The following is a 22363-nucleotide window of genomic DNA, read 5'->3' as shown; positions in this document are numbered from 1 at the left end:
ACTGCACGGCTGATCGGGACATTATTACCCAAACAGCCTGCAATCGTAAAAGTGTGTACTCAGCTTTACTCCTGAGATTTGAGATAAAAATTATTAGAATAATACAAAGAAGATATTAAGCACTTCTAAACATCTTATTTGTTTATTGTAATAATTTTTATAGTTAACACTCACCAGCTTTGTGGAGCTTCCTGGTACTGCGGGGAGACGAGAGATGAGGCAGCAACTCAGTCTTGTTTCTGTATAGTCAGACACTGCTTGCAGAGCTGGGGGTGGGGCCACATCACGGGCAGTAAGCGGCACAGAAAGAGAGCTAATAGAAGCATGCCTCTGAGTATGGAGAGCATTCCTTGAGCACTGATGGACACCTTGGTTGTGTCATGTGACCAGGAAGTGCACTGCAGTGTTTAGACATCAGGGCTCAGTCAGCAGCAGCAAGAGAGGACACAGTGATGCAGGTAGGATAATCAATGGACATTGAAGCTTAGTGTATTGAGGGGAGAGTTACGGTGAGTAGGGGGTGAGACAGGCTCACTGCACTCAGACCCATCTCCATGTGTGCCTCCCCGGCCATTGACCTCACCGCACTTCACTGGATTATAAATAGCTCTTTGGGCTGTGATTATGTATATATAAAGGTATGTATTTACATTTCTGCTCTCATTATTATCACATACAAGGAAATGATGCATCACGAGGCATGGCCATTACTAATTGTACTTTCTTCAGATACTCTGAATGCGACTTTCTCATCCATCGGATGCTGAATAAAGTAGTCACCAAGTACTCCTCTGAGTGATCTACTCTATTATATATGTTGGGGATGTAGTTAGTAACAATGTTGACATTCATAATGTTGATAGTTATGATGTCAACATTGTTAAAATAGGTATCCGGACTATAGATAGACAGTTAATAGGTCGACAATGTCTAGATAGACATCAGATGTTAGACAGGCAATAGGTTGACAAGGACTTGTCAACACACTAAATGTCGACATAGAAGAAGGTCGTCAAGTACAAATGGTCAACATGGTCAAACAAATGTCGACATACAAATGGTCGACACATGCTTTTTATGGTTAGGTTCAGGTGTTGAAGTCAAATAATTGGTTATGATCGCACACAATTATTATCTGACGATCTGGTCCTCGATGGTCTGACGATGCGTTTCCATGACCCTACTTTGCGTCACACAATCTGATGCGCTAAACTGCATATGCACACCACACACATACACTGATGCACATAACGCACACACATATAAATGTACATATACTTCTATACACGGACGCCCAGATGCGTACGCATAATACTCACACATGGACGCTCATTTGTATATAGTTATTTCAATAGACAGACGCACATATGCGGAAGCATATGTGCAAGATGGTTCCCATTCACAATAGTTACTAATCAGTGTTATTAAGGATGTTATTGACTAATAATTATAATGTAATATGTACTTAATTGAGATCTAGGGTTTAGAGCATAGTGGACATGTCATGTTTGGTATCATACTAAATCCTTGTTTATTTGCAGACTCCCGTTCCTATCGGCAAAGGAGTCGCATCTTGTGTCCGCTAGTTATGGATGATAGGAATTTATTGCATAGAATGTTATCAGTATGCAGTGTTGTAGCTAGTATTAACCAGTTGTTCGGCGGTAAACTACACAAAGGGACATGCCCCTGATGACACCGTATGAATCAACCAATGACAACACAATCCAGAAGCAAGAACCACTGGAAACCTGGAAACTAGTTCCTTTGTTAACGTAGAACTCTGTAAGGTATATAAACTGTGTCCCGATCCCAGTGTTCAGACATCCTCATTGATGATCACAGACTTCTGGATTGATGACTGTATTCTGGGACCAGTGCGCATGCATATGTATCAGCTTGTACTATTATTGATTGCTTTTTACTCTAGTTGTTAAATGTTTCACCGTGTTACTTTTTCATGACATAAATAATTGTTTGTGCTTTGGAACCACACGATTGGACTGGAAAGCAATTCTTTCTTAAGCGACTTGCAGCGCTAAATAGCGACTATTAGGAATCAATACAGGGTTAGGCAATTACCGGAGGGTTAGGGTTAGGCACTTACCCCGACAGTTAGGCACAAGGAAGGAGGGTTAGGGTTAGGCACTTACCCCGACAGTTAGGCACAAGGAAGGAGGGTTAGGGTTAGGCACTAGAGGGGATGGTTAGGGTCAGGCACCTACCCCAACGGTTAGGGTTAGGCACCAGGAGGGAGAGTTAGGCACCAGGAGGGAGGGTTAGAGATAGGCACCAGGAGGGAGTGTTAGAGTTAGGTACCAGGAGGGAGGGTTATGGTGAAGATTAGGGGTAGGAAAAAAAAACCATGTGTTGACCATGTGTGTTTCTACCATTTTCGTGTTTAACTTTTGTACCTGTTGACATTCTTCCATGTCGACCTTTTGTCCCTGTTGACCTATTGCAACACATTGTTGTATCTAGACATTGTTGACCTTTTAACTGTCTATCTTTTATACCAGATCTGTTAAAATGTCAACAGGTAACTAACTAATCAACCTAATCAAAATGTCAACATTAAGTTTAGGCTGCAAGGGAGGGGGGGTTAGGCTGTGGGCGGAAAGGTTAGAGTTAGGCTACAGAGTAGGAGGTTAAGCTGCGGGGGGGGAGATTAGGGTTAGGCTGCAGGGGGGTTACGGTTAGGCACTAGAGGGAGGGTTAGTGATAAGTACTTATCGGAATGCTGGAGGACTGGAGCTCTGACCCGGAAGTGACAGTCACATGACCGCGGACAACGATGCTGGAGCCACCAGGAGAAGGAAAGTCACAGCTGAGCCTCCGGGCCATATATGTCGACATTGTAACATGACGACATTTCATGGTTGACTAAATTATGAATTTCAACATAGTCAAGGTCGACATTATAATCATATCGATATTCTGCTGTTGACAGGATGAATGTCGACATTTCATACCAAACCCATATGTTGTGTGTCTACGGAAACACAGTTCACCTGTCTGTGAGAGTAGCACAGGGAAACACGCACAGCTGTACTTCTGTCAGTATGGGGATATGGGGACTGGAGATTTGTGACTTACTGGTAGCTCTTTAAGGTACTTTTTGGGTTCAGTGCTCACTGAAAATGAATATGAACCACCAAAATATCCATTGGCATTTTCATTCATTTTCTATGACTATAAACTGAGAATTAGGTGTAAGATTACTAAAGTGAGAGTTTTTAGAGTGGAGATGTCGCCCATAGCAACCAATCAGATTCTAGTTACTATCGTCTAGAAGCTGCTAGTTAAATGTTATGTAGAATCTGATTGGTTGCTATGGGTAACATCTCCACTTCTAAAAACTCTCACTTTAGTACTGTAAATTGACCCCGTAATATGTTAAAAATGCTAAATATAAAGCCTTAAATGGAGGGACAAATTATGTATCTGAGCAAGAGAGCTGACATGTATTCATGAGACGTCATTACAAGCAGGAACAACAACACAGAGCTTAGGTGATATCATGTAATATGGTCACATACACTAGCGAGCTATTTTCATGGTAATAACACATCCCTCCCTCCCTCCCACCTTCCTGGCACATTTCCCAGATTGCTGTGCACACACCATGTGATGTGGAGACCTGCATACTGTTACTGCACTATAAAATAAGTTGCTGTTTTAAGGATGTACACACATTTTTTATTTAAATTGGTCACATATGTATATCTATCCCTCCCCTCTAACCAAAGTGGTTGTACTCTCATTGATGAGCTTCTCATACATAAAATACCAAATATGACAATAGCAAAACAGCACAAAGTGATCACACCCCTCTTGCACCACAGTTTTTAGTTGTTAGTTTCTTTATATGAATGAAATACTTCTGGTAGAGCATGATACTAATGTTCTCATCCTAGTGTTCCTTTAGCATCAGAGCTGTCCAAGTTTTATATGGAATGGATGCAAATTTATGTTAGAAGTCGTTTTAGTCCTGACCCTATATAAATATTGTCATACACCTATTTAGATTCTCCAACAAGCCTATAAATTGTAAGCATGTAAGCAGGGCGTGATTAATTCTTTGTTTGTTAATATCCAGTCTTGTTTTATTACTGTGTTTATTCCCAAATGTAAAGCGCTGCAGAGTACTGCATATAAATAAATGGTTAATAATAGACAAACATGACTAGGGTGAGGTAGCACTAAAGCCTGGTACACACTATACGATTTCTCAGACGATAAGCCCGATTCTGACGGATGGTAACAACATATCGTCAGAATCGTCAAGTGTGAACCCACTATGTCGGCTGTTGCGGCGGGGAGGGTCGTCCATCGTACCGCTGAGTAGAGATATCGTATTTTGTACCCAGCTTAACTGGCTTAAGAGAAGTAACTAGTGCTATTTATTATTCTGCTAATACACAAAGTACAAACTGCTGTATGGAATAGTAGCAATATGATACAAAATGTAGCAACATCAGTGAGTTAATATCCAGAGAGGTATCAGTGAACAATTAAACCTAAACAAGTGCTGGGTAAAAGTACTGCTAAAGTCATGTTTTACATTAAGTGCAACATATTTTTAATTTAGAAATCTGATTTTTTTAATTTTTTTTTGCCCCCTCTGCAGACGCTTTTAGGTAAGTGGGGTAAAAAGAGGCAGAAATGAGCAGAGCATTACATAACATATGAAATGATTACTGCGTGTGCATGATTAGTATGGTAAAAGGGGTGCAAGGGTGCAGAAATAATGACAGTCAGTAACCATTTGCCATACTGGTGAAGCCAGAAGGGACTTAATAGAAACATGGACACCAATCCGATTTTTGCTATTATGAAGGTGCTAGATAAATGTTAAGTAGAATTTGAATGGTTGCTATGGGGAACATCACTTCTAAAACTCTCACTTTAGTAAAGAGACTCCTTAATATGCCATCTAAATGCAAAATTTAAAAGACTCCCTGCATTGTACTTATGTTTTATGCTACTACAAGTGTGTAAATGGGTCTAAATGCAGAACCCTACGTTTTTCATGTCACATTAACATAATTGTGGTTTTTAAGCAAATCTGTTTAAGCAACATAATGATCTTTACAATGACCTCAAAGCCCAAGTAAAAACGTATTTTCATTTCACACGTATTCTCACTCTAGTTTCTCCTTTTTCGTCTGTTTGGGGTTTTTTCTTTGTCATCTGTCTGTCTGTGTTTTGCATACAGCACCAGTATACCCAGGGCCGGATTGATGGCCACATGGGCCTGGGGCTGAAAATGACCAAGGGCCTATTATGAGAAGAGAGGAGGTGTAACCAGTGCTGAGTGGGTGTGGCCAGTGCCATGTGGGCATGTACCCCCCTATACTCTCTGCTCCAATGTCTCCCTAAATATGTAAAAGGAAAAAAATCCTTCATTTTGTGAGGTAAATAGAAATACAAATTTACCACTTATGATTTATGGCTGACCATGTGGAGAGCAGATGGCCAGTCAACATCATGTTGTTATGACAATGGGCCTATTTTTATGTGGAGGCCTGGAGCTGTAGCTCCATCCGCCCCATTGTTAATCTGGCCCTGAGTATACCAAGTGTTAAGTGAAGACTGACAGGGAATCTGCTGATGCCTGTTTGTTTTTCTGTGCCAGGTGGCCAATCCATAGCTACGAATCATGGCACCATCAGTGCGGGCACCCAGTGCCTGGCAGGCTGACTTGGCACATAACATTATACAGATCTGTAAATGCATCATGGAAATAAGTGGTTATACAAATTTACATTCAATTAAAGACAAATGTCTATCAGCAAGACCAGTCTCTTTGTCATAGCCATAAAAGGCATTATTGACTTCCGAGCACTATACAGTATATACATATATATGGAAACAGGCTCTCCTACTTCACAATACATATATATATATATATATATATATATATATATATATATACACGTCTGCATACACACAATGGTTCTGCATTAATACTACAGTAAGCATTATAAAACAATCTCATGTCATGTTTTACATCGCAAAGTGGGGAGATCATTGTACTTATAAATGTTCTTTTTTAATACGTTCCCTGGATATCTTCCCAGAGCATGGCTATGTATGAAGCATCACAGCCTGTTAGCAGCCATTGTGTTCTAGTTGTAAACAGCTTTGTTCAGTACTATCTATATGCACTGCACATGTAATATTGACATAACATATGCATAATCTTGCAAAGCAGACATATACAGTATAAGAGGAGAAGCATTTGTGCCTTACCCTGCACAGATGGCACGCCCTAGGACAGCTATCAGGGCTGGGAGAAGGCTGGATGGCAGGTTTAGCTGTCTTGGTGACTGTACAGGAAGCTTGCACACAATGAATGGTCGCAGCAAGGCTAGCCGTGTTCAGTGATCTGACTCTGAAATGAGTGCAATCCCCTTTGAGTTTCTGCACACACTGACTGAGCAGCAAGGAAGAAGAGCTCTATAGACCCTGACACACAATTTCTGCTGTCTGCTGGCTCCGCCCCGTCACCGCCCACTGGCCGACACAACGTTCCATGTCAATCTTCTAGCTCACAGCTCAGCAATGGAGAGGACCCAAGAACACGTTGTTCTCCATAATAAAATAAATTATACTTTTATGCTTTTTGTAGCAAATACGGAATGTCAGATGTGTATTGCAAAACAAAAAAAAGAGAAAACATACAAAACATTTTAAGAAATATTAAATAGTGAACATTTAGAAGTCAAACCATGCTTACACTTTTAATATTACAGTTTAGTCATAATAAAATAATTATGTATGGAAGAAATTTTAATAATGATACAGAATGAACACATGACAAATATAGGTACACACCAAATTTACCAAACAAAACACTACACAGTCCAAGTACAAAATGTAAACACATGCAAGTATATACTTGTATGTGAAGTTGAGTGAAGTTATAATTCAATTTCACTTGGTGAGCTGAAGCTGGGGTGTGTAATAGAGTGAGGACCATTATTTAGAATGTTATAGTGTGACTATAGGATCAGATATAAATAACACATTAGCTATTGTTACATCCACAATAACTCCCACCTACTGCCTAGGAATAGATGGTACTCCTTGGGGCCACAAACTGATAAATAGGATAGAAAAAAACAATCCAAATTGCAGTGATATGTGGCCATAAGGAATGTTCTTGATTTGGGTTCGAAACGGTAATATATATAAATAGGCACTTTAGTCCTACTAATACTAAAGTGCCGCAGAGTATGCTAGTACTATAAAAACAAATGTTAATAATAATAATAATAATAATAATAATAACAACACAATCACTTAATGTAGCTAAAGCTGTTTTCACATATGACAGGAAGTCCCTTCCAGAACCTAGTCCAACATACATAGCCGACAGTCAGTGAGTGGCTTCTTACATTCCTCTTACAGATGATATGCTAACTTTGTACTCCAAAATAAGGAGAAATACAGTGCAGGTAAAATGCTGCATTGGCCTCTATATGCTAAAGCATGAGAAAGTGTTATTCACAGAGGCACCTTTGTCATACTTAAAAACAACACAAAATGCTACGTTCACAAAGGCATCAGTGTTATTTTGCCCATGACTCATTTTTCTTTTGCTATCCATGTAAGTAATATAAATGTATAGGCATAGGGAACAGTGATCCCTTTACCTAAAGCATTTTACCTGCACTCTTAACATGTTGTTGCACAGTCTGTGAAGCCTGCATTTCCAGTGGCACCCAAACCCTTATCACTCGAACGTAAGCAGTGTTTGCAGTGTTAAGGCAAGAGAGAGACTTGTAATACCCCTTTCAGGCATAAGCAAAAACTTGGGAATTTGCTGGGGCTCAGTAAATCAACCCAGGTCCTGTTTATGTCTGAAAGGGTCTGACCCAGGTTGACAGTTTTGGGATCCTGCTCTCGACCACGGTTATTCCTGGCACTTGCAACCTGTGTCAGTGTCACGGTTTATGTCTGAAAGGCATAAGCCGAGCCTTAATGACCCGAGTCATGGCTGAAATAACTTAATTGGCGGGCACAGTAGCCCTTGTAGATGACATCATCTCCAAGCGTCAACTGTTAGACAGAAGACTCGGCTCCAGTATGAAGGATGACCACCCGGGAATAAGGGAGGTAAGTACTGTTGAATTTGTCAATAAACCTTTTAATACCTGCCTATAAACCTCTAAGATTCACCTGCCTAGAACCTCTAAGACAAAACCTGCCTATAAACCTCTAAGATTCACCTGCCTAGAACCTCTAAGACAAAACCTGCCTATAAACCTCTAAACACAACGCTAATTGCGTACGCAGTATGACCGCAAATAAAGACAGGAGTGAAATCTGTGGTTCCAACGTACAAGTATTATTCAGGTAAAAGTACAGTCAGTTACACGCAATCTATACATACACAAGTTAGGCGTAAAAGGAAATAATACAGACCCAAGTACGATTATACATACGCTGCGCCTCTGGACCCAGAGATAGACTTCTGACTAGATATCCTCAGTTCACCCAAAATTCAGCATGAACTAGCAAACTAGTGTTCGGACACATGTATTTATTCCCCCCCAGACTGAAACAGGACAAAGGGGGAATTTCCTGCTGATCTCATTGGTTCCCAGAGGAGAAGCATATGTAACGACACATTTAACAGGTTGTTTCAAATAGACTTTCACTGCCTCTAACAGCCGGAGTCTTTCTGGTAACGCCTCCTGTAACATTCCATCAACTAAACATTTTGTTGCTTGTAAGTTCTGCGATCCGTAACATGAGTTTGCATGATGCGATCTCTCCACCGATAACACCGGGATTCTGTAAAAAGCATACGCATCAGAACGAAACCAAACACACCTTGCTTATCATGTATAATACCTTAGATATCAAAAACCTCTATTTCTTAGCATTTAAACTACCGTATATACTCGAGTATAAGCCGAGTTTTTCAGCACAAAAAATGTGCTGAAAAAGTACCCTCTCGGCTTATACTCGAGTCAAGTGTAGCGCTGACCGGACGGAGTTCGGTCAGCGCTACACACTGCCAAACACACAGCCGCCGGAGCTGGCAGCTGCGTGTTTGCTGTAATCAGCAGCTGCTGAGAGTCTGTCAGACTCTCAGCGGCTGGTGCTGCTCCCACTGCGGGAGCCATCTTCCGGCTCCCGCAGTGGGTGATGGGAGACACGTCATCATGACGACGTCTCTCCCATGCAAAGCGGCCGGAGGAGCGGACAGCGGCGGGACCAGGAGCGGGAGTTCAGGTAAGTGATTTTTTTTTTTAATCTTTTCACGTCTCTCTCTACTAGGGGGGGGACTGCAGGGGGCACTACCAGGGGGCAATGACTACAGGGGGCACTACCAGGGGGCGATGACTACAGGGGGCACTACCAGGGGGCACTACCAGGGGGCGATTACTACAGGGGGCACTACCAAGGGGCATTATCAGGGGGGATTACTACAGGGGGCACTAAAAGGGGGGATTACCACTGGGGGAACTACAAGGGGGGGATTACTACAGGGGGCACTACCAGGGGGGATTACTACAGGGGGGGATTACTACAGGGGGCACTAAAAGGGGGGATTACTACAGGGGGCACTAAAAGAGGGGATTACCACTGTGGGAACTACCAGGGGAGGATTACTACAGGGGGCACTACCAGTGGGGGATTACTACAGGGGGCACTAAAAGGGAGGATTACTACTGGGGGTACTAACAGGGGGGGATTACTACTGGAGGCACTGAAAGGGGGGATTACCACTGGGGGCACTACCAGGAGAGATTACTACTGGGGGCACAACCAGGGGGAATTACTACTGGGGGCACTACCAGCTGCTGCCATTTCCCACACTAGGCTTATACTCGAGTCAGTAAGTTTTCCCAGTTTTTTGGGGTAAAAGTAGGTACCTCGGCTTATATTCGGGTCGACTTATACTCGAGTATATACGGAAACTTAACCAACTTGAATCATACAATTTTATGCTAATGGAACCTTGTGTGCGAATATGTAGTGTGTGAGTATTCAGGGTTTAATATAAGGACGCTAGTTATTAATGGGTGAGATTTAAGTGCATAATTTCTCATACACGAAGTGAACATCCAGCAGTGGGGATGGCTGAGGGTTGTAGTTCTACATGCCCTCTGTCAGCAGGCCGCCACCTGTTGTGTGTTCAAAGGAAAACAAAACCTCTTTTGTTCTCACAGACTCTTGTGTGAAGTGCAAATGTATTATCACCTCAAGCTGTGGAATTTGGGGCCATTCTGTCTAGGATTCAGACAAATCCAATTGTGTAGATATTATATTACAATTGCCACAACTATACTTTATCTGCATCCAGGGATTCCCAATTTGTATGTAAAAATACCCATTGTCTCTTCTTATTTACTTTTACTTAGAAAGCTTGTTTTTCCAGTTGCCCTTGGTAGGTTAACAAAAACATTGCCATCTGTTCTTAGCTCCTGAGTTATAACTTGAATTGGCTGACCACAAAAATGGTGTCTTGCGATCGCATTTCCAAAATGGAGTCTTGCGGCCATTCGCAAGATGGCGTCGCCGCGATTAAATTTTAAACTGAACTTGTCTCAGCCAATTATTCAACTTCGACAGTCCACCCTTTGATAGCAAACAACATGCTATCACAATCTGCTATTAGAATTTAATTTAGGCTTACATTTACATATTATTTGGTGTAATCATGGGATGGCACAAGGTGGTTCTTAATCCATCAACAATGTGTCTCTAGGCGGGGGCATAAAACTACTATTATACACACACCGCGGATCTTGGGAGATCATGTGACAGATGTGGGGATGCATCAGTCTTATAACAGTAGTTTTGAAGGGGAATTTGAGACTTTACATTGTCTGGGTGTTCTATAAATAATATTTCAATAATATCTTCTATGCATGTCTAAATATTATACATTTAAATTATGGTACTTCCTAGCTCAGGGTTGTAGTGCAGTTCTGTATCTACCTCGGTATACATATTATCATTTCTGACCACCATCATAGTTTCATCCCTTCGTTTCACTCTGTTTTCACATTTTCCACACTTCAACACAATAAGAACACACCGGACGCATATGCCAATTACTATGATGACTATCAGTATAAGGATCAAGAATTTGCCTACGCTGGCGACCACTTCCTGGACCCACTCTCCTAGACCCGAGAACCATTTCACTGGGTTCAGCCATGACACCCATCCTTCTATCTTTTCCCCTGCTTCAGCCACTGATGCGTTATGGTTCTTACGAAATTCCCACTTTAGCTGCAGAATCTCATCCATCTTCTGGTCTATCACCTCCTTAGGGTCGCTGGTATCATTGGTGACATAAGTGCAACACTTTACTCCAAATTGGGTGGCTAACGTTACGCAATACCCTCCAGTAACAGCAGTTAAATAATTCAACACTAGCTTGTGTTGCACTAGTTCTTTCTTGTACGCTTGCAATTCTCTCACTGTGTACCTGAATGTGTCATCGTACATCTCGGTGATATTATCTATTAATTTAGCAAGTTCCTGGATATGTCTAAAATTTAATGTACCCCTAGCAATTCTGGTGGGATCCAGGGCGACTAAAACTTGGAAGCCAGTTGTCTCACTGATTAACTGAGCGGCTTTATGCATATCACCAGGTATCATATTTCTCTTGCCTCTGTGTTCATATTGTGTGTGAAGATATGGTGACGGTGTGTTTTTATTTATACCCAGCATTTCAACATGTGTGAGGGTCATAACTTTTGGAAGTATTTTTCCCAAATAACATAACAATTACAATACTAAAATTGGTCAGAAACTCCCCTGATTGGCATTGCACTCCTCCTGACTCCACTCCATCAGCTCCGCCATCAGCTCACATCTCCTTTATCGGTCCCCCATCACAGACACTGAGTATCCCCAAACAGATCATCATGACAAAAACTCTGGAAAGAAAAAGAACTAGGATGACCACAGCAGACCACTCCATTGCTGGAAGCACTGATCTACACATTTCTTTAGCTCAGATATCTCACCGTCACTTTTTTAATCCTTCCGGCACAAGCTCGCAATCGACAGGTCCACGTTATCGGCCTTGTCTCTGCTTTGTATCTCCACCGGTTGGTTAACCTCCCTATAGTGAGTGGAATGGACCCACGTATCTTCCCCGGCCACCCTTTGAGGATGCTGTATCGTCAGATACGGACCTTTCCACCGATCAGTCAAACAACCTGAGCTAAAAAAAATTTTGGATCATAACAAATTCTTCCAGATTTTGACATCATGACAGTTTGCATTAGACATGTTAGTTAATAACACTTTCAATTTCGGTTATTCTCATTCATCTTCGTGAGACCCTGCACAGTAACCTCATTATCATATTTTCACATGAGGCTGCCTGTTTGGACAGTATCTCAAAGGGGGGCAAATAAAGGAAAAGACAATCTGGGATAATCTCAGTGTTGTTACCCATCATCTAACACATGTTCTTGGAAACGTCACCTATAAAATAAGTCCCCCTATCATTTTTAATAATTCTAGGGATATAGTATCTGCATACAGGTTCCTGCAATTAAATCTTGTTATCAATAGCTACTGCTCTAAATAATGCCTGTGCCACTGGGTTGGATAGTATTCCGAGTAGTCGACCTCAGCCTGGCATGGCTGCCGTTTATCCTTAGCAACCTTGTGTCCTATGAGTGGGAGATAAAGCAAAACAGTTTAATATCATTTAAACATGACCCAAAATACAACAATAAATTGTCCACATTTTTCATTAGAACAGATCCATTGATAGGTTGAAAAGATTGTAAACAGTCATATAAGGCCTGGGAGAAGATACTGGGGTTACCTATGAACCCATGGGAAACTCGTGTTCCTGTGTGGTGTTTTTCACTTTGCAGTACTTACTTATGTGTCCCACTTGGTGACAGTTAAAACATCATTTTGAACGGGATGGATGAAAAGATTGTTGTGGGATTTGAGCAAGAGGGAAAGGTGGTGGGTATGGGTAAGGATAGGGAGGGTAAGGATATTGTGGGGGATATGAGTATGGGACCTGTGGTTGTGTATGATATGTGGGGTAAGGATGTGTTTGCTGTGGTGTGGGATTGGTGAAGACGTGTAATTGTTCAGGTGCAGGTGTGTGTGGGTGCAGGTGTGTCGGTTGGCTGTGATGTTAACGTCATTCTCTCCAGAGCTTGTATACTGACAGCCATTAATTTTTCGCTCTGGGTCTCCCTCTTTTTTGAGATGTTTTTGTCATGTTCTATGGCAGACTCTATGAGGTTATCTATTGTAAGTCCCCGCCAGCCAGGCTGTGAGGTCTGAACCCGAGTCTTTAAATCGTCTTTCAGACCGTCCATGAGTACCGTGACTATCATTCCCCTGTGGTGAGTGCTATCTTTAATATCTTCTATCCCAGTGTACTGGGTGATAACCTGCAGAGCCCGGTCGCAATATTCTTCTGCAGTTTCACTCTCTTTTTGTTTGATTGTGAAGATTTTGTTCCAGTTAACTACTACTGGAAAATATAATGTTACCTTGGTTTACTTGGTCTGTTAAGGGAACGTCGCCATCCAATACACAGTCCGTGATAAATTTTGTCACGTTGGTATTGTGTGGCAGGCAGGCCCTTAACACCACACGCCAATCTTTATTAGTGGGCTCATGAGAACTACCCAAATTTCTCAAAAATCTTTGACATTTGGCTAGTTCCTTTTTGGGATTGGGGAAATCATTTATGATGGAATTCAGTTCTGCTCTTGTCCAAGGACAATGCATTACTACTTCCCTCGTGGGCACTACACCGTTTGCATCTGCATTTCCATTCGGAACAGTTATTGTCCGAATGGGAAGCAGACCGGCAGCGTTGCTACCTCTGACCTGGTTACCTGGCTGGGGGTTTAATCTGCTGCTGCTACGTATGGTATTAACAACTTCCTCAATGGGTGCCGAGTGTATTAACACTTCCCTTGCTGTTACCGATGGAGATGGCGGCACCACCCGTGATTGTGGTGATGCAGCATCTATCATTTGTACAGCATGGGAAAAAGCAGACATTACAATAGGCTCATCATCCGCATCATGAACATTTTCTTTATGGTTACTTAAGAGGGGGTACAAATTACTTGTTACATTTTTATTGGTATTTTGGTAACTGTACTTGCACCTCCATCCACATAAGGTGGGGGAGGTGAGCGTGAACTGCTGGCAATACTCTCCACGACGCTACTTTGCCGCCCGTGCACGCCAATTTGCGGCTCGCCCGTATTGCAACTCAGCGTCGTGGATGTATTTTCTGGCAATGCGTTTGCAACGCTAGTTTGCGTCGTTTGCACATTTTTAAGCCAAGCATCCCCTTCATGCTGCCATATTTTTTTAAACATTCATACTTAATCTTTTTCTCTCGGGATCGCACCATACTGATGTGATCCCGGACATTATCTAACACATTTTTGTCAAAAACTACCAATTCTGGGAAACGGTCTAACAGTCTTTCTCGTCATATTCCTCCATTAGCAGCACATCATTGCTTAACATTTCTACCGTTTGCGTGGCTCCCATTTTGAGACAACTCCTACGCTTTTCAATAAAAATTTAAACTGGTGAAAGACAATCAAGATACTTTCACTTACCTGTGAATGATTTAAGTCGGCGGCGCCCACACACCTGGATAAGATTTCGTAATGCCACTTCCACACCTAGATAAGTTTTGAAACAGGCAACTTCCAGACCCGGATAAGCTTTAGTAAGGTAACTTCCAAACCTATGAGAGTTTGTATGTCGGCCACTCTCACGCACCTCTATACAACAAAGACAACATGTACACCTGCTACTGTGTTTAGAACGGTAAAGCTGCTTACCGAGCGACTAGGCTAACCCTTGCACCTAGCCATTAAGGATCATACGGTACCCTTAACTTTAGGGAATAAATTACCCCTACCAACAATACACACACTGTTACACACTTTTTCTCTGCGCAGAAAATAAACGTTTAACCCAGATATTGGTAGATAGAAAAAAATGTAAACCTCAATGGCTTTGTTCAAACACGTGACAGCAGAACCGGAAGTGCGTATACGCTATTTGTGCGATTGTCCGCATACACAATTATGCGACTACCACACAAGCGTATAATTACTTTTTTTAACTGCGTACGCAAAAATGCGTTTTAGCTGCGTACGCAAATACTGCAGCACCCCTCTAAACACAAGGTTCTATCAACAGAGGAAAAACAAACTTTTTTTTTTCCTCTCTTGTCCCTGGATTCTAATCAGTGCTTCCTCTACACAATAACCGGCAGTACGCTCTCAGCAACACTGTGGTAATGAAAGACTAATGCGTCTCCCAAAAGGCACCTCCACCCTTTTGTTGAGAGAGGGCTGACCGAGTGTTATCGTGTATCAGATAGTGTGATAAACCGATGAGCCCCCACTGTTGAATTTGTCAATAAACCTTTTAATACATTCCTGCCTATAAACCTCTAAGATTCACCTGCCTAGAACCTCTAAGACAAAACCTGCCTATAAACCTCTAAGATTCACCTGCCTAGAACCTCTAAGACAAAACCTGCCTATAAACCTCTAAACACAACGCTAATTGCATACGCAGTATGACCGCAAATAAAGACAGGAGTGAAATCTGTGGTTCCAATGCACAAGTATTATTCAGGTAAAAGTACAGTCAGTTACACGCAATCTATACATACACAAGTTAGGCGTAAAAGGAAATAATACAGACCCAAGTACGATTATACATACGCTGCGCCTCTGGACCCAGAGATAGACTTCTGACTAGATATCCTCAGTTCACCCAAAATTCAGCATGAACTGGCAAACCAGTGTTCGGACACATGTATTTATTCCCCCCCAGACTGAAACAGGACAAAGGGGGAACTTCCTGCTGATCTCATTGGTTCCCAGAGGAGAAGCATATGTAACGACACATTTAACAGGTTGTTTCAAATAGACTTTCCCTGCCTCTAACAGCCGGAGTCTTTCTGGTAACGCCTCCTGTAACATTCCATCAACTAAACATTTTGTTGCTTGTAAGTTCTGCGATCCGTAACTTGAGTTTGCATGATGCGATCTCTCCACCGATAACACCGGGATTCTGTAAAAAGCATATGCATCAGAACGAAACCAAACACACCTTGCTTATCATGTATAATACCTTAGATATCAAAAACCTCTATTTCTTAGCATTTAAACTAACTTAACTAACTTGAATCATACAATTTGATGCTAATGGAACCTTGTGTGCGAATATGTAGTGTGTGAGTATTCGGGGTTTGATATAAGGACGCTAGTTATTAATGGGTGGGATTTAAGTGCATAATTTCTCATACACGAAGTGAACATCCAGCAGTGTGGATGGCTGAGGGTTGTAGTTCTACATGCCCTCTGTCAGCAGGCCCCCACCTGTTGTGTGTTCAAAGGAAAACAAAACCTCTTTTGTTCTCACAGACTCTTGTGTGAAGTGCAAATGTATTATCACCTCAAGCTGTGGAATTTGGGGCCATTCTGTCTAGGATTCAGACAAATCCAAATGTGTAGATATTATATTACAATTGCCACAACTATACTTTATCTGCATCCAGGGATTCCCAATTTGTATGTACAAATACCCATTGTCTCTTCTTATTTACTTTTACTCAGAAAGCTTGTTTTTCCAGTTGCCCTTGGTAGGTTAACAAAAACATTGCCATCTGTTCTTAGCTCCTGAGTTATAACTTGAATTGGCTGACCACAAAAATGGTGTCTTGCGATCTCATTTCCAAAATGGAGTCTTGCGGCCATTCGCAAGATGGCGTCGCCGCGATTAAATTTTAAACTGAACTTGTCTCAGCCAATTATTCAACTTCGACAGTACTGAAGTACAGAAAGAAACCCGTGGTCAGTGTCCAGGGGTTTATGTCTGAAAGTGGTATTAGTAAGGGACAGAACTTTTCTGAAAGGTATTGGGAATATATAACATGACAATAGTATGAAAGACTCAAATGAAGCATTGTTATGTGCTCTGTCTGAATTTTACAGCAGTTACAGTCAGTCCAGCAGTTCACCTGTATAAATAAAAAATAAATTTCCATTTAACAGTGATGTCCATTGAAAGAAAAATAATCCTGCAAGCTGACATCTGCAGTGTATACTGAAAGTCCTAGGTCTACGACCACATATGGGGATCACTGAAAATGAAAAGACATGGTTGTGTTAAATTTAATCGTAATAGATTAGGATAACCCATTGGATACCCTTATACGCACTTTATTCCTGACAACAAAAGCCATTTCCATAATTTATACCTTTCTTCGTCCTGTATTCTAACCCTAACATTTTCTTACAAACCTTAACTCCTTGGCTCTCCTGATTTCCTAATCTAACAGCGGATGACTTAATTCAATCTCATGATAAAGCCTGCACACTGCTACCTTATTCTTCCTATACCGCAATGTTTCTAAACATCTTACACAGGGCTTATTTATATTTTTTGATAGGGGCCTCACCAAAATTCCAATTGTCACAAATGTGGGGCTCAATCAGCAGATTTGTATCATTACCTCTGGGCAGTGGCGTCCCTCCCCGCGGTGACACCTAGTTCGGGGAGGGATGCCATGCACGCGCCGCCTCCCAAAAAGGTGTGTGGTCTCAGGAAGGGGGCTTGTCCTCTGGTAAGGGGTGTGGCCTAGCTCATGGTTAAACATATCAATGGGTGACGGGGGGTGCAGGAGGTGCGGGCACATGCAGTGCCGGCTCCCTCACTGAGACAGGAGCCGAGTGCTGCACTTTATGCTACAGTGCAGCACCCGACTCCTGTCACTGAGGGGGAGCCTGCACCTTGGTGTCACCCCTCGGCGGGTGACAGCTGGGTGCGGCCCGCACCCCCTTGTGATGCCGCTGCCTCTGGGCATGTCGTTGTTTTTGGCTTCAGGTACATGCTTTACTCCATTACTAATTTGATCAATTATGTTCTTTTTATGCCAGAATGGGCCTTGCTTGGAATACTTCCCCCCTATACCCGTGCTACTGAATTAAGTGCAGCGGCTTGTACGGCCATCCTACAAACCTGAATAAACCCCCTCCCACCTTCACTTTCACATTTTAAAGCCAAATCACATTACTTGTTTAGAATGCATTGGGTTGAGGTTGTTTATAAAAAAAAAAATAGTTGTAATAACAATAAAAATGTTGGTTTGCATAAGATTAATTGCTAATAAGAGTATGAAATAAACACAACAATTCACATGAAGCGCCTGTCTGCCATATATTGACATGGAAATGGCACTAAATGGGACCTAACCTTTGCAACTTGACCTCGACTGGAGATGTCATGATATGTCACATGACTGTCCTAGAGGTCAGGAACCCTGTAAAGCTGACACATTGCTAATGTGACGTGATGATGCTCATAAGGGTTTTCATACACTAGAAACTAGCAGCAACACCATCATTGATGGATGGCGAGCATCTGGAATGATCTGTCACATACTACTTCCTAAATACCTTGTGGCTCAGATATCACTTGGGTTGTGGAATGGTCTTAAAGAAGCGTAGTGGTTTATTAGGTCAAAAGTATTAAGGTGTTAGCTACGGATTTCTTTGTTTGTTTTGGTAGTTGTACAGGCTACACTGCAAACATTCAGCCACAGCAACAACAACACAAACAATATATCAGCGTAAGACATACTTGCCTACTTTTGAAAAAGCATTTCAGGGAGATTGTGAAAGCAGCACCTATGAGCGCGTGTTACAGTGGGTGTGTACTGATAAATCTGAGAGGTTTGTCCTAAACCTAACTTACATCCAAATAAACCCAGCCCAAAAGCAGTTAGTAAGATCTGTTTGTTGATGAAAACACACTAATACTTTTCAGAAATTCATAGGGATCATTGTGCCTTATACTAACCAATGCAAGGAAATGACACTAATGATCCCATTTGAATGTATATAACTCTGTTTCTTAATATTAACGCTTCATAATGAGGGTAAGGATGAAATGAGGGAGATTGCTAGACTCTTCAGGGAGACAGGGAAATTGCTACTATTTCAGGGAGTCTCCCTGACAATGAGGGAGAGTTGGCAAGTATGGCGTAAGAGTGTTGCCTACAGTTTGCACCTCAAACGTGAATTTTCTCTCAAAACATCTCACCAATTTTCATAGCAGATCAAGACTAGGTGGTTATTTTAAACTTTAGCTTTTGCATTTGTTATAGACCTAATTATCACAATAACAGCAAATAAAGCCTATTCATAGCAACTGTATTCCTATACTATACTGTGATTGCTGTTGCAAAAAGGCATGCAATTATTAGACTGTGGCTTCTAGCTAGTGTGTAGCTAAAGGCACAGGATCCCAGGGTCATATTAGTATGGCTATAACAGAACATCTCAGGATGGGGACAGCAATACATCTTAAGGCGCACATCCACTTCCCGATTTCTATGAGCGACTGAACGATAACGATATCATTATCATTCAATCGCTCATGAATCGTGCATGAATCATGCACATAATTGTTGGAAACGACCAGCGATGTGCGCTCCCGCTGGTCGTTTCTGACATCAATCATCGCCCGAACATGCTGGTCAACCTGACGATAACGTCAGGTTGAGCATGTTAGGGGATGATTGATGAGCCTACACTGAACAACCGAATGTTCAGTGTCGGCACAGCACAGACTGTGAAACGACGTCACGATTACAATGTCGTAATCGTGCAGTTGTTTCAAAGTCTGCTAGTGGATATGCCCCTTTAGGATGGTAATAACAGAACATCACAGGATGGGCATAACAGAACATCTCAGGATGAGGATAACAGAACGTCTCAGGATAGGGATAACAGAAGATCTCAGGATGAGGATAATAGAACGTCTCAGGGTGGGGATAACAGAACGTCTCATGATGGGGATAACAGAACATCTCAGGGTGGGGATAACAGAACATCTCAGGGTGGGGATAACAGAACATCTCAGGATGAGGATAACAGAACGTCTCAGGATGGGGATAACAGAACATCTCAGGATGAGGATAACAGAACATCTCAGGGCGGGGATAACAGAACATCTCAGGATGGGGATAACAGAACATCTCAGGGTGGGGATAACAGAACATCTCAGGGTGGGGATAACAGAACATCTCAGGGTGGGGATAACAGAACATCTCAGGGTGGGGATAACAGAACATCTCAGGGTGGGGATAACAGAACATCTCAGGATGAGGATAACAGAACGTCTCAGGATAGGGATAACAGAAGATCTCAGGATGAGGATAACAGAACGTCTCTGGATGGGGATAACAGAACGTCTCATGATGGGGATAACAGAACATCTCAGGGTGGGGATAACAGAACATCTCAGGGTGGGGATAACAGAACATCTCAGGATGAGGATAACAGAACGTCTCAGGATAGGGATAACAGAAGATCTCAGGAAGGAGATAGCAGAGCTACTAAAGATGTTGATAACAGAATATCTCAGGATGGGGATAACAGAATGTCTTAGCATGGGCGTAACTACCATAGGCGCAAAGGGTGCAGCTGCTATGGGGCACAGAGCTTAGGGGGGCCCATCTTCCTTGTCAAATTTACATGTGCTATATAAATTTTTCACCATTGGGTGGTACATAGGGGCCCTTACAAACTCAGTATGGGGATAACAGAACATCTTAAGATGGGGATAACAGAACGTCTTAAGATGGGGATAACAGAACATCTCAGGGTGAGAATAACAGAATATCAAGGCTATAGCAGAATGTCTCAAGTTGTTAATGTGATACCCAGTACTTGGTGGCCTTTCCTTCTGACACAAATTCTTTTATTTTCCAGTTGAATAGTAAGAGGTCTACTTTAACTCAGAAACAGTTACAATTGGACTTTACCATTGAGAACTCAACTTTATTGACACTTCTATTTTGCAGGATATTTAAAGTTGTTTTGAAAGTCTCACAAAACACTTTCAGTTACAATAGCATAAAATTGCAAGGAACATCACCTTGGGTACTTAAGTGTAAATGTAACACTTTAACAATGTTTATTCATTACCAGGTTCATACATATATAAATTAAATCACATATATTGGCTAACATGGGTCCCCATAAAGATATACTGTATAACTCAGTTCAGCTGAATTGGCCATGGTGGTGCACGTTATAAAGCTGAGAGCTTTTCGGGGTTAAATATCTGAATTATCAATCCAGAGTCATCAAAGTTTAAGAACTGGATAACTTTCACTCTTGCAGTAGTTAATGTTTTGTTCTTCTGAAAATAAAGAGTTGCAGCTCTCTGCCACACAAGTCTTTTATATCCCATAAGATGCTGAGGCTATGCTGATCTTTATTGTGCTACAGTGTACTGGCAGAGACTGAGGAGAGCTGCTGTCAATGTCTAGCAGGCTGACTGAGCCTATACTGGGATGTGTCTACTCCTCGTCATTAGCAATTATTACCTTCACAGTCTATGCTGGCAGTAAGATGGCTGGCTGCCTTATATTATAATGCAGTTTTAAAGAGTTTACTTCTGTATGCTGGTATACTAGTCCTCAGATCCTGCAATAAGATGTCTGTAGCACAGGACCTCATTCATAGCCGCTCGTAAGCGGCCGTACGCTCGTTCCGAGCGATGTTCGCACATCTGCACATGCGTACGGCTTGTAATACGCATGCGCGAACCAGTCAGTGCGGCCGAAAATCGTTTGTTCGCTATATAGCGAATGCCTGCTATTTTGAGTGACAGGAGGAGGCGTATGTGGGTGGTAACAGGGGAAGGTGCTTGAAAACGGGGAGTGGAATTCAGAACGCAGGCGTGCTTAAAGGTCAAAACGGGCGTTTTATTGGTGTGAATAATTAATACAGCAGCGTCATTGACCACGTCACTTGGTTGTTTTATAGTCAGAACTGCTCGCAATATAGCGGTAGGAAAAAACAACCACAAGAATAGCGAGCAGTTCATACGCTGTTCGATGTACTCGATTAATCTAATAAATAGCGGACATGACGTATGATGCGAGCGGCCAGGGGGCGTTTTTATAAAAAAAAACACTGCATGTTTTGTTCGCTCGTTCAGACATAGAGGCGGCAACAGACCGCAAAGAGCGAACGGTTCATTTGAATAGCCACCCCCTTTTTCTGAATGAGCGAGCGCTAATAGCGTCCGGCTCTGAATCAGGGCCGCAGTCTGTTGCTAATCGCTGGGGCTCTCACTGTTTAGTGATGCAGGAAGGTGTAGTCAGTTAACTTGGGCTTACTAACCTCCATCTAGGTGTTTGCTTTACCCCCTGAGCTGGCAGGATCTGCCCAATAATCTGATGTTCCTCCCTCTGGTAGCCGATTATGTAGGAAGTAGTGCCCCTGCAATACTGTATATTGCTCACCAGAAGCTTTACTGATGAAGGGAGCACCCT

At 42.2% G+C, this 22363-nt stretch overlaps 1 protein-coding gene across 6 annotated transcripts in view; it reads right to left on the bottom strand.

Moving 5' to 3' along the window:
• EEF2K (eukaryotic elongation factor 2 kinase) overlaps positions 1-6457 on the bottom strand; it is a 127825-nt gene extending 121368 nt beyond the window's left edge. For all 6 annotated transcript variants that reach the window (XM_088451937.1, XM_088451938.1, XM_088451939.1 and 3 more), the window contains exon 1: positions 6256-6457. The gene's annotated coding sequence lies outside the window, so the exon portion shown is untranslated. The remainder of the gene's footprint in view (positions 1-6255) is intronic.
• Between the last annotated feature and the right edge of the window lie 15906 nt (positions 6458-22363).

The sequence above is a fragment of the Taudactylus pleione genome, unplaced genomic scaffold (genome assembly GCF_031769625.1).
Source record: "Taudactylus pleione unplaced genomic scaffold, aTauple2 ptg000032l, whole genome shotgun sequence".
In the NCBI taxonomy this organism is placed as follows: domain Eukaryota; kingdom Metazoa; phylum Chordata; class Amphibia; order Anura; family Myobatrachidae; genus Taudactylus; species Taudactylus pleione.
This window is presented reverse-complemented; position numbering and strand designations above follow the sequence as displayed.